The 14,016-nt window shown below is 38.8% G+C and overlaps 1 pseudogene; it reads right to left on the bottom strand.

Annotated features, from left to right (window-relative positions):
- Positions 1 to 10,149: 10,149 nt before the first annotated feature.
- LOC142260710 (U2 spliceosomal RNA) lies at positions 10,150 to 10,356 on the bottom strand (annotated as a pseudogene).
- Between the last annotated feature and the right edge of the window lie 3,660 nt (positions 10,357 to 14,016).

Raw genomic sequence — 14,016 nt, 5'->3', positions numbered from 1 at the left:
TATCTTGCAATCCCGAGATAATCGTCTCCATGCTCCAAATCCATTTTAAAGCCATTTTTAAGGCATTTCGCGCATACATGAAATGAACACATTTTTCTCCAAAACTATAACAGATGCAAGCTTGTCCTGTTTGGTGGAGATGATATTTAATAAAATAAGTAGAAATCCACTAAAAGTTTTGTTTGGTTATCTTGCAATCCCGAGATAATCGTCTCCATGCTCCAAATCCATTTTAAAGCCATTTTTAAGGCATTTCGCGCATACATGAAATGAACACATTTTTCTCCAAAACTATAACAGATGCAAGCTTGTCCTGTTTGGTGGAGATGATATTTAATAAAATAAGTAGAAATCCACTAAAAGTTTTGTTTGGTTATCTTGCAATCCCGAGATAATCGTCTCCATGCTCCAAATCCATTTTAAAGCCATTTTTAAGGCATTTCGCGCATACATGAAATGAACACATTTTTCTCCAAAACTATAACAGATGCAAGCTTGTCCTGTTTGGTGGAGATAATATTTAATAAAATAAGTAGAAATCTACTAAAAGTTTCGTTTGTTTATATTGCCATCCTGAGATAATCGTCTCCATGCTCCAAATCCATTTTAAAGCCATTTTAAAGGCATTTTGCGCATACATGAAATGAACACATTTTTCTCCAAAACTATAACACATGCAAGCTTGTCCTGTTTGGTGGAGATGATATTTAATAAAATAAGTAGAAATCCACTAAAAGTTTTGTTTGGTTATCTTGCAATCCCGAGATAATCGTCTCCATGCTCCAAATCCATTTTAAAGCCATTTTTAAGGCATTTCGCGCATACATGAAATGAACACATTTTTCTCCAAAACTATAACAGATGCAAGCTTGTCCTGTTTGGTGGAGATGATATTTAATAAAATAAGTAGAAATCCACTAAAAGTTTTGTTTGGTTATCTTGCAATCCCGAGATAATCGTCTCCATGCTCCAAATCAATTTTAAAGCCATTTTTAAGGCATTTCGCGCATACATGAAATGAACACATTTTTCTCCAAAACTATAACAGATGCAAGCTTGTCCTGTTTGGTGGAGATAATATTTAATAAAATAAGTAGAAATCTACTAAAAGTTTCGTTTGTTTATATTGCCATCCTGAGATAATCGTCTCCATGCTCCAAATCCATTTTAAAGCCATTTCAAAGGCATTTTGCGCATACATGAAATGAACACATTTTTCTCCAAAACTATAACACATGCAAGCTTGTCCTGTTTGGTGGAGATGATATTTAATAAAATAAGTAGAAATCCACTAAAAGTTTTGTTTGGTTATCTTGCAATCCCGAGATAATCGTCTCCATGCTCCAAATCCATTTTAAAGCCATTTTTAAGGCATTTCGCGCATACATGAAATGAACACATTTTTCTCCAAAACTATAACAGATGCAAGCTTGTCCTGTTTGGTGGAGATGATATTTAATAAAATAAGTAGAAATCCACTAAAAGTTTTGTTTGGTTATCTTGCAATCCCGAGATAATCGTCTCCATGCTCCAAATCCATTTTAAAGCCATTTTTAAGGCATTTCGCGCATACATGAAATGAACACATTTTTCTCCAAAACTATAACAGATGCAAGCTTGTCCTGTTTGGTGGAGATGATATTTAATAAAATAAGTAGAAATCCACTAAAAGTTTTGTTTGGTTATCTTGCAATCCCGAGATAATCGTCTCCATGCTCCAAATCCATTTTAAAGCCATTTTTAAGGCATTTCGCGCATACATGAAATGAACACATTTTTCTCCAAAACTATAACAGATGCAAGCTTGTCCTGTTTGGTGGAGATAATATTTAATAAAATAAGTAGAAATCTACTAAAAGTTTCGTTTTTTTATATTGCTATCCTGAGATAATCGTCTCCATGCTCCAAATCCATTTTAAAGCCATTTTTAAGGCATTTCGCGCATACATGAAATGAACACATTTTTCTCCAAAACTATAACAGATGCAAGCTTGTCCTGTTTGGTGGAGATGATATTTAATAAAATAAGTAGAAATCCACTAAAAGTTTTGTTTGGTTATCTTGCAATCCCGAGATAATCGTCTCCATGCTCCAAATCCATTTTAAAGCCATTTTAAGGCATTTCGCGCATACATAAAATGAACACATTTTTCTCCAAAACTATAACAGATGCAAGCTTGTCCTGTTTGGTGGAGATGATATTTAATAAAATAAGTAGAAATCCACTAAAAGTTTTGTTTGGTTATATTGCAATCCCGAGATAATCGTCTCCATGCTCCAAATCCATTTTAAAGCCATTTTTAAGGCATTTCGCGCATACATGAAATGAACACATTTTTCTCCAAAACTATAACAGATGCAAGCTTGTCCTGTTTGGTGGAGATGATATTTAATAAAATAAGTAGAAATCCACTAAAAGTTTTGTTTGGTTATCTTGCAATCCCGAGATAATCGTCTCCATGCTCCAAATCCATTTTAAAGCCATTTTTAAGGCATTTCGCGCATACATGAAATGAACACATTTGTCTCCAAAACTATAACAGATGCAAGCTTGTCCTGTTTGGTGGAGATGATATTTAATAAAATAAGTAGAAATCCACTAAAAGTTTTGTTTGGTTATCTTGCAATCCCGAGATAATCGTCTCCATGCTCCAAATCCATTTTAAAGCCGTTTTTAAGGCATTTCGCGCATACATGAAATGAACACATTTTTCTCCAAAACTATAACAGATGCAAGCTTGTCCTGTTTGGTGGAGATGATATTTAATAAAATAAGTAGAAATCCACTAAAAGTTTTGTTTGGTTATCTTGCAATCCCGAGATAATCGTCTCCATGCTCCAAATCCATTTTAAAGCCATTTTTAAGGCATTTCGCGCATACATGAAATGAACACATTTTTCTCCAAAACTATAACAGATGCAAGCTTGTCCTGTTTGGTGGAGATGATATTTAATAAAATAAGTAGAAATCCACTAAAAGTTTTGTTTGGTTATCTTGCAATCCCGAGATAATCGTCTCCATGCTCCAAATCCATTTTAAAGCCATTTCAAAGGCATTTTGCGCATACATGAAATTAACACATTTTTCTCCAAAACTATAACACATGCAAGCTTGTCCTGTTTGGTGGAGATGATATTTAATAAAATAAGTAGAAATCCACTAAAAGTTTTGTTTGGTTATCTTGCAATCCCGAGATAATCGTCTCCATGCTCCAAATCCATTTTAAAGCCATTTTTAAGGCATTTCGCGCATACATGAAATGAACACATTTTTCTCCAAAACTATAACAGATGCAAGCTTGTCCTGTTTGGTGGAGATGATATTTAATAAAATAAGTAGAAATCCACTAAAAGTTTTGTTTGGTTATCTTGCAATCCCGAGATAATCGTCTCCATGCTCCAAATCCATTTTAAAGCCATTTTTAAGGCATTTCGCGCATACATGAAATGAACACATTTTTCTCCAAAACTATAACAGATGCAAGCTTGTCCTGTTTGGTGGAGATGATATTTAATAAAATAAGTAGAAATCCACTAAACGTTTTGTTTGGTTATCTTGCAATCCCGAGATAATCGTCTCCATGCTCCAAATCCATTTTAAAGCCATTTTTAAGGCATTTCGCGCATACATGAAATGAACACATTTTTCTCCAAAACTATAACAGATGCAAGCTTGTCCTGTTTGGTGGAGATGATATTTAATAAAATAAGTAGAAATCCACTAAAAGTTTTGTTTGGTTATCTTGCAATCCCGAGATAATCGTCTCCATGCTCCAAATCCATTTTAAAGCCATTTTTAAGGCATTTCGCGCATACATGAAATGAACACATTTTTCTCCAAAACTATAACAGATGCAAGCTTGTCCTGTTTGGTGGAGATGATATTTAATAAAATAAGTAGAAACCCACTAAAAGTTTTGTTTGGTTATCTTGCAATCCCGAGATAATCGTCTCCATGCTCCAAATCCATTTTAAAGCCATTTCAAAGGCATTTTGCGCATACATGAAATGAACACATTTTTCTCCAAAACTATAACACATGCAAGCTTGTCCTGTTTGGTGGAGATGATATTTAATAAAATAAGTAGAAATCCACTAAAAGTTTTGTTTGGTTATCTTGCAATCCCGAGATAATCGTCTCCATGCTCCAAATCCATTTTAAAGCCATTTTTAAGGCATTTCGCGCATACATGAAATGAACACATTTTTCTCCAAAACTATAACAGATGCAAGCTTGTCCTGTTTGGTGGAGATGATATTTAATAAAATAAGTAGAAATCCACTAAAAGTTTTGTTTGGTTATCTTGCAATCCCGAGATAATCGTCTCCATGCTCCAAATCCATTTTAAAGCCATTTTTAAGGCATTTTGCGCATACATGAAATGAACACATTTTTCTCCAAAACTATAACAGATGCAAGCTTGTCCTGTTTGGTGGAGATGATATTTAATAAAATAAGTAGAAATCCACTAAACGTTTTGTTTGGTTATCTTGCAATCCCGAGATAATCGTCTCCATGCTCCAAATCCATTTTAAAGCCATTTTTAAGGCATTTCGCGCATACATGAAATGAACACATTTTTCTCCAAAACTATAACAGATGCAAGCTTGTCCTGTTTGGTGGAGATGATATTTAATAAAATAAGTAGAAATCCACTAAAAGTTTTGTTTGGTTATATTGCAATCCCGAGATAATCGTCTCCATGCTCCAAATCCATTTTAAAGCCATTTTTAAGGCATTTCGCGCATACATGAAATGAACACATTTTTCTCCAAAACTATAACAGATGCAAGCTTGTCCTGTTTGGTGGAGATGATATTTAATAAAATAAGTAGAAATCCACTAAAAGTTTTGTTTGGTTATCTTGCAATCCCGAGATAATCGTCTCCATGCTCCAAATCCATTTTAAAGCCATTTTTAAGTCATTTCGCGCATACATGAAATGAACACATTTTTCTCCAAAACTATAACAGATGCAAGCTTGTCCTGTTTGGTGGAGATGATATTTAATAAAATAAGTAGAAATCCACTAAAAGTTTTGTTTGGTTATCTTGCAATCCCGAGATAATCGTCTCCATGCTCCAAATCCATTTTAAAGCCATTTTTAAGGCATTTCGCGCATACATGAAATGAACACATTTTTCTCCAAAACTATAACAGATGCAAGCTTGTCCTGTTTGGTGGAGATGATATTTAATAAAATAAGTAGAAATCCACTAAAAGTTTTGTTTGGTTATCTTGCAATCCCGAGATAATCGTCTCCATGCTCCAAATCCATTTTAAAGCCATTTTTAAGGCATTTCGCGCATACATGAAATGAACACATTTTTCTCCAAAACTATAACAGATGCAAGCTTGTCCTGTTTGGTGGAGATGATATTTAATAAAATAAGTAGAAATCCACTAAAAGTTTTGTTTGGTTATCTTGCAATCCCGAGATAATCGTCTCCATGCTCCAAATCCATTTTAAAGCCATTTTTAAGGCATTTCGCGCATACATGAAATTAACACATTTTTCTCCAAAACTATAACAGATGCAAGCTTGTCCTGTTTGGTGGAGATGATATTTAATAAAATAAGTAGAAATCCACTAAAAGTTTTGTTTGGTTATCTTGCAATCCCGAGATAATCGTCTCCATGCTCCAAATCCATTTTAAAGCCATTTTTAAGGCATTTCGCGCATACATGAAATGAACACATTTTTCTCCAAAACTATAACAGATGCAAGCTTGTCCTGTTTGGTGGAGAGGATATTTAATAAAATAAGTAGAAATCCACTAAAAGTTTTGTTTGGTTATCTTGCAATCCCGAGATAATCGTCTCCATGCTCCAAATCCATTTTAAAGCCATTTCAAAGGCATTTTGCGCATACATGAAATGAACACATTTTTCTCCAAAACTATAACACATGCAAGCTTGTCCTGTTTGGTGGAGATGATATTTAATAAAATAAGTAGAAATCCACTAAAAGTTTTGTTTGGTTATCTTGCAATCCCGAGATAATCGTCTCCATGCTCCAAATCCATTTTAAAGCCATTTTTAAGGCATTTCGCGCATACATGAAATGAACACATTTTTCTCCAAAACTATAACAGATGCAAGCTTGTCCTGTTTGGTGGAGATGATATTTAATAAAATAAGTAGAAATCCACTAAAAGTTTTGTTTGGTTATCTTGCAATCCCGAGATAATCGTCTCCATGCTCCAAATCCATTTTAAAGCCATTTTTAAGGCATTTTGCGCATACATGAAATGAACACATTTTTCTCCAAAACTATAACAGATGCAAGCTTGTCCTGTTTGGTGGAGATGATATTTAATAAAATAAGTAGAAATCCACTAAACGTTTTGTTTGGTTATCTTGCAATCCCGAGATAATCGTCTCCATGCTCCAAATCCATTTTAAAGCCATTTTTAAGGCATTTCGCGCATACATGAAATGAACACATTTTTCTCCAAAACTATAACAGATGCAAGCTTGTCCTGTTTGGTGGAGATGATATTTAATAAAATAAGTAGAAATCCACTAAAAGTTTTGTTTGGTTATATTGCAATCCCGAGATAATCGTCTCCATGCTCCAAATCCATTTTAAAGCCATTTTTAAGGCATTTCGCGCATACATGAAATGAACACATTTTTCTCCAAAACTATAACAGATGCAAGCTTGTCCTGTTTGGTGGAGATGATATTTAATAAAATAAGTAGAAATCCACTAAAAGTTTTGTTTGGTTATCTTGCAATCCGGAGATAATCGTCTCCATGCTCCAAATCCATTTTAAAGCCATTTTTAAGGCATTTCGCGCATACATGAAATGAACACATTTTTCTCCAAAACTATAACAGATGCAAGCTTGTCCTGTTTGGTGGAGATGATATTTAATAAAATAAGTAGAAATCCACTAAAAGTTTTGTTTGGTTATCTTGCAATCCCGAGATAATCGTCTCCATGCTCCAAATCCATTTTAAAGCCATTTTTAAGGCATTTCGCGCATACATGAAATGAACACATTTTTCTCCAAAACTATAACAGATGCAAGCTTGTCCTGTTTGGTGGAGATGATATTTAATAAAATAAGTAGAAATCCACTAAAAGTTTTGTTTGGTTATCTTGCAATCCCGAGATAATCGTCTCCATGCTCCAAATCCATTTTAAAGCCATTTTTAAGGCATTTCGCGCATACATGAAATGAACACATTTTTCTCCAAAACTATAACAGATGCAAGCTTGTCCTGTTTGGTGGAGATGATATTTAATAAAATAAGTAGAAATCCACTAAAAGTTTTGTTTGGTTATCTTGCAATCCCGAGATAATCGTCTCCATGCTCCAAATCCATTTTAAAGCCATTTTTAAGGCATTTCGCGCATACATGAAATGAACACATTTTTCTCCAAAACTATAACAGATGCAAGCTTGTCCTGTTTGGTGGAGATAATATTTAATAAAATAAGTAGAAATCTACTAAAAGTTTCGTTTTTTTATATTGCCATCCTGAGATAATCGTCTCCATGCTCCAAATCCATTTTAAAGCCATTTCAAAGGCATTTTGCGCATACATGAAATGAACACATTTTTCTCCAAAACTATAACACATGCAAGCTTGTCCTATTTGGTGGAGATGATATTTAATAAAATAAGTAGAAATCCACTAAAAGTTTTGTTTGGTTATCTTGCAATCCCGAGATAATCGTCTCCATGCTCCAAATCCATTTTAAAGCCATTTTTACGGCATTTCGCGCATACATGAAATGAACACATTTTTCTCCAAAACTATAACAGATGCAAGCTTGTCCTGTTTGGTGGAGATGATATTTAATAAAATAAGTAGAAATCCACTAAAAGTTTTGTTTGGTTATCTTGCAATCCCGAGATAATCGTCTCCATGCTCCAAATCCATTTTAAAGCCATTTTTAAGGCATTTCGCGCATACATGAAATGAACATATTTTTCTCCAAAACTATAACAGATGCAGTCTCCGAAGAGTGCTCAAATGACATGGCAACAGCATGGGGAAGACCCCTTGAAGCATTTATCACTCAAAAGTCACAGCTGTGAATAATTTTGTCCGCGTTTTACGCCATTTTTACGGACTCACCAGAAAACCTTCCAAAATGACACCAAAATGATTTTTCATAGCGGAAATGTTAAGGGCACATACCCAATAGTGAGATAGAGCTAATGTATGTTACTTTTTGAGATCAATACATGAAAGATTTTACGTAAAACATTGTGTGGCACTCCGATGTCCCTGAGAAGAGACGTACATAAAGGCTGTTTGGGTGGGAGAAGAGCGGAAGCTGTACCGTTGTAAAATGTTTATGATGCTTTTACATGTTTTACCGTTTTATTCTTTTTCAGTTGTGAAAATAAAACCGGTGATGGACGGGCAGCCCGCGGACGGTCTGCATTTTACTATAGGGGAATGTGGCGCCCTGGACAAGCCAGGTCGTCATAGGTACTACACCAACACACTCTACACTCCGGCTAGGCACACCGAAGGTAAACACAAATCCTAGTTGCCTTCCTCCAGGGGCTGATGTCCACACCAGGGGGTGGGCCAGGCGGTTGATCCCACCCACCGAGGAGTTCACAGTCCTGGAGGCGGGAAAAGGAGTCAGATTAGAGATCAGTTTTGGAGTTAGAGAAGTGAAGAGGAGAGGAGACTGACCGTGTCCGGGTGTGTGGCCCGGGCACTCAGCAAGGTTGGCAGACGGTGGTGACCTTCTGCAGGAGAGGCTGATTGGAGTGAACCGTACGGACCGGGGATGGGCGGTGGCCCGCCGGTACCAGATCGGGGAGTGAAGAGAAGCCAGCACCATCCGGCAGGGCCTACGGACCCCGACCAGGCTAGGAGTCGCCGTAAAACCGGTCAAATCCGTTAGCGACAGGAACCTCCAGGGTTTCCCAGCAGTCAAGACCCGATTGAAGGCAACAGCTCACACCGTAGAGGGAAGCACAGTCACCGCCAAGGCTACAGTTCCCAGGGCCAGAGCCTGCGGGCAAAAGGGGCTCCCTCAGAATCCATCCAAGCTGGGGAGCGGGTTACCGGTGGGAAGCCCGCTAGATTTTGGGGGAATAAAAGGGGTCCAACACCACATCCCCACAGGTGCACACCCACCCATCAAAGAGAGCTATAAGCCAATACCACCTTCACATTGCCAGTGTACCAAGGACATGTTGAGCAACATGAAGGCGGCTGGGGTTATCCGTGACAGTTGTAGCCTTTGGGCAGCTCTGTTGATCCTATTAAAAAAGAAGGATGGCACCACTCCCCGTATTGAGGAATCGCTAGCTGCATTGAGAACTGCAAATTATTTTTCTACCCTTGATCTCACTAGTCACTATTGGCAAGTGTCCGTTGCTGAGGCAGACCGGGAGAAGACCGCCTTCGCCACCCCTATGGGTCTCTGCGAGTTCAAAAGCATGCCCTTCGAGCTGTGCAATGCGCCAGGAACCTTCCAGAGGCTGATGGAATGCTGCTTGGGACAAGATTTTAGGGTGTATAAAAAGGGAGATTAGATCCCGTGATCCCAACGTATTGTTACACCTCTATAAATCACTTGTAAGGCTACATCTGGAATATGGGAACCAGTTTTGGGCTCCACATTTTAAAAAGGACATTCAGAAGTTAGAGTCAGTTCAAAGGTGGGCAACTAGACTACTACAAGGAATGGAAGGCCTCCCATATGATGACAAGTTGAAAAAGTTATTAAGTGATTATTGGCTGCAATGGGGCTTTCTGGCTGGTGCCAGCCTCTCTTCTTAGCACACAGGAACCACAATCCCTACACCATGCTTCAATGGATTCTCTCATCCCAGCCCAGTAAAACTACATATTTTACACAGTCATAAGCAGCCAAAAGGGATCTATTCTATTCAATTGCAAATGATCTAGATAAGACTGAGAATAAGATACTGCACGGGACATAGCAGAGTTGGTCAAGTTGAGTGGAGATGAGTTTGCTATTTGGCACAGCTTTTTGCATCAATAAAGCAAGTAAAAGGTGTGAAAGATAAAAAAAGGGTGAAAGTGTGAAAAGTGAATTGGCCAAATTGAGGTGCATATAAAGTTTTTGCTTTCTTTCAATTCACTAATGGGGCTCATTTGAATCAGGTGAATTGAGCTCTGCTTTTGGAAACTGGGTTAAGAAGGGGTGCACCGGTCCTGGAGGTACTGCAATACCAGGTCAATGCGTGGAGTGGACAGAGCAAGATTTTTTCCATCTCCTTGTTCTAAAAATCCATTTAATATATGGTCCCCAGAGAGGGGACGTATCAGATATTAAACTGATAAGAACAGATTTAATTTTTTTTTTTTTCTGTTTATCAGTAGGACTTCAAAATAACAAAGGTGATCGCCTCCCGTTGCCTGGGAACCGTCCAGGCACGAGAGGGCTATGTGTCACCAGAAGGCGCACACACTTCCTCAAGGCCGGCAGACGTGCAATCCCAGGCACCTTCCAGTACCGACCAAGGTAGCGTCCTCCGAAACTACACTTGATCTTAGCCAAAAGGCCGAGAAGCTATAACCCGAATTGGTTACGGCCTTGAGTGGCACCCTGGCCTATACCGGACACATCTTAGGGAGAGGGAGACAAACCCACGCCTACAGAAGACATTTTGTCACCCAAGCCAACCCTTGAAAAGGCTGTTTTGCAGAGCAAAAACAAGAAGAATGGTGCTTTTTGCAGCCGCCGCCCACTGCAATGAATCTGAATAACTCCTCCTTTTGGACACAAGCACCTCCCCTCCCCCTTGCAGTCTTTCCAATTCATGATACAAAAAGACGGACGGACAGGACAGGACAGGACAGGCTGCCTGACTTTCCGTCACTGCCACCCTTTGCCATCCTTGCCCGTAGAAAGCCCTTTCATCATCCCCAAACCCTAATCTTTTCCCTTCCCTTCCCAGATGCGTCTCACTCCCTTTTATTAGGAAGTGAGCGCAGCCTTTTCTCCGTTCTGCACATGCGCGACGTTAAACACAAATGCGCAGGCGTGCGTTCCATTACCCTCACTGCATTCCACTCCCATACAGGAAGTGGGCGCAGCTATTACTACGGTCGCACATAAAAGAACCCACGGCCACCACTGCACATAGCTGACTCCACCACAGGACACCCACTTCTACACCAACGCAGGTAAGACAGGATCGGCACCTCTATGCTCCCGTTACAATCAGGCTCAGTCACCATGTGATAACGCTCTCAACTCTTTAGTTGCAGGCTCCCCTTGCTTCACCTCCACTGGCTGTGCTGCCATTTCCTCTCCCACCTGGAAGGTATACTTTATTCCACTATTTTCCTGTTTCTCTATTCCCCCTTTTCCCATAACCTACTTTTATCTGCATTTGTGGCGTATCTATATGCTATTTACATCATAGTTTTATTCATTAATATGGAAGGGAAGAGTGCCCATGAGAGTGTTGAACTGCGGAGAGCAAGAGATTAAGCTGCTCCGATTTGCCACCATTGATAAGCTGTTCTCAGTAGATACACATGCTATCCAAACAGCAGCATCCACCATTGCTTCAGCCCACCCATTCAGTGACAGCTCACCAAGTCAGCCAGAGGAGTGGTGTAAGGAATTACACGTAGGCACTGACTCCACACCTTCACATCACAAGAAGGGGGTCTACAGGCTAGTGCAAGAATACGAGCAAGTCTTCAGCAAACATCCGCTAGACTTTTGAAGAATAAAAGGGGTCAAACACTACATCCCCACAAGTGCACACCCACCCATCAAAGAGAGATATAAGCCAAAACTACCTGCACATTACCAGTGTACCAAGGACATGTTGAGCAACATGAAGGAGGCTGGGGTTATCCGTGACAGTTGTAGCCTCTGGGCAGCTCCGTTGGTCCTGTTAAAGAAGAAGGACAGCACCACTCCCCTGTATTGAGGAATAGCTAGCTGCATTGAGAACTGCAAATTATTTTTCTACCCTTGATCTCACTAGTCGCTATTGGCAAGTGTCCGTTGCTGAGGCAGACCGGGAGAAGACCGCCTTTGCCACCCCGATGGGTCTCTGCGAGTTCAAAAGCATGCCCTTCGAGCTGTGCAATTTGCCAGGAACCTTCCAGAGGCTGATGGAATGCTGCTTGGGACACCGAAACTTTGAAACGGTACTGCTATACCTTTATGATGTTATTGTTTATTCTAAAGCAAACAAGATTTTAGGGTGTATAAAAAGGGAGATTAGATCCGGTGATCCCAACGTATTGTTACCCCTCTATAAATCACTTGTAAGGCCACATCTGGAATATGGGGTAAAGTCCTGAGCAGGTTGATAACCATTGGTTTGAGCATGGTAGGGTGTAGTGCGCATCTTCCTGCATCGGTAAAAGCTGCAGAAGTCCTTGAAGATTTCCGCTTCAAAGGCTGTGCCTTGATCTGTGAGGACTCTCTCTGAGTAGCCATGAGGTCTGCATAAGTGTGCTTGGAAGACCTTCGCTGCAGTATGGGCCATTAGATCTTTGACTTGTACCACAACCATAAATCTCGAGTAGTTGTCTACCATCGTAAGTGCATACGTGAGCTCGCCTCGATATTCTGCAACAAAACTCCCTTTTTCGATTTCAGTTTCAGCAAACACTCCTCTTCCTGTAGAAAATATTTATCATTACCTAAGACAGTCATTCTAATGCATGACAATATTAAGGCAATTTAGTTAAAACTTGTTTTAACTCACCTTTAAGGGGATTGATGTATTTCATGGTCAATCCAGGTTTGTCAGTGATGGCACTGACATAATGTATGGCGTCTTTTTCGGGCGTTATCCTTTGCCTTTTCATTGTGAAAATCCAGTTGCCTATATCAAAGCAAATTCTACTACTTGTAAAGTATGCAGAAAATGAAATGTAGAACATATAACATCAACTGCTTAGGAACGCATCATAGGTTAGTACTTAAAAGGATATTGTCATGTTCTAGTCATAATGCAAGCTGGACATTTTTCATGTTACCCTGTAATCGCCGGCCTGTTCTAATGCTCACAAGCCAAGATATAGGCTCAGCTGCTAAGGCTTCCCTCTGCCTTCTGAATGAAACTTGAATATGTCTGGGTCACTGTGTATATAGCAGGTGCTCAGAAAAAATAAGAGTCAATTCAATAGAAATAGCTCTGGCACACTATAGTGATCAATAACGTAAGAAAAGAACTCTTGGAATGCTGAAAATTCTTTATTTGTGCAAAAGGATAATTCATCCAACGTTTCGACCTTGTTTTTAGGTCTTTATCAAGGATAAAGTTATCTGTTATCTAAGATCATAAAGGGTTACAAAACCATATAAACACGTAATTAGTACATAGTACAACATAACAGTACAATATATTGCTACTTGAGAGTACAATGGGTCAAATGACCATGATGCACATACAAAAAATTTTTCCAAAGCCATAGTGAAAACATTTGTACTGAGGAAAGAAAATTTCCACATGACCTATCTGGAGAAACATTCTGGATCAAACAACCAAAAATAGTCAAGCAGGTAAATACACACCTATATGGATAACAGGATGATATGTGTTCAATTGTATAACGTCATTGCCATTAAGGTACAAATGGAAAACTTGCAATCCTATATAGTGAAGGAAATGAACACATATCATATCAAAGAACACAGGAACATGGGTGTGAGAAAAACCTCAATGTTTATACTTTGTTCTTTATAATGGTGTGAACATGTATATGTCTCAGTACCTTATGCACTTGAGAATTCTAGTGAGTAGATCATGAAAGCCTATTTCAGAACTGGAATCGGTAAATAATTGTAGGTGGAATCTAAATGAAAAGATGGTACAAGTGTTATCATGACACGTGGGCTATAACACAATGGACCGTGTGACAAAGAAGAAAGGAGAGAAAGAAGAGGAAGAAAATGCAACTACCTGTAACATTACGTGATAGTCACTGGTAAGTATCACTTGACAATTCAAGTGAAAAAGGATTCCTTTATTAAAGGGTTCTCAGTCGCCTCAGGATCATGAAATACTAGGGTAAATGATATGAGAATG

This window comes from Anomaloglossus baeobatrachus, unplaced genomic scaffold (genome assembly GCF_048569485.1).
Source record: "Anomaloglossus baeobatrachus isolate aAnoBae1 unplaced genomic scaffold, aAnoBae1.hap1 Scaffold_169, whole genome shotgun sequence".
Taxonomy (NCBI): domain Eukaryota; kingdom Metazoa; phylum Chordata; class Amphibia; order Anura; family Aromobatidae; genus Anomaloglossus; species Anomaloglossus baeobatrachus.
This window is presented reverse-complemented; position numbering and strand designations above follow the sequence as displayed.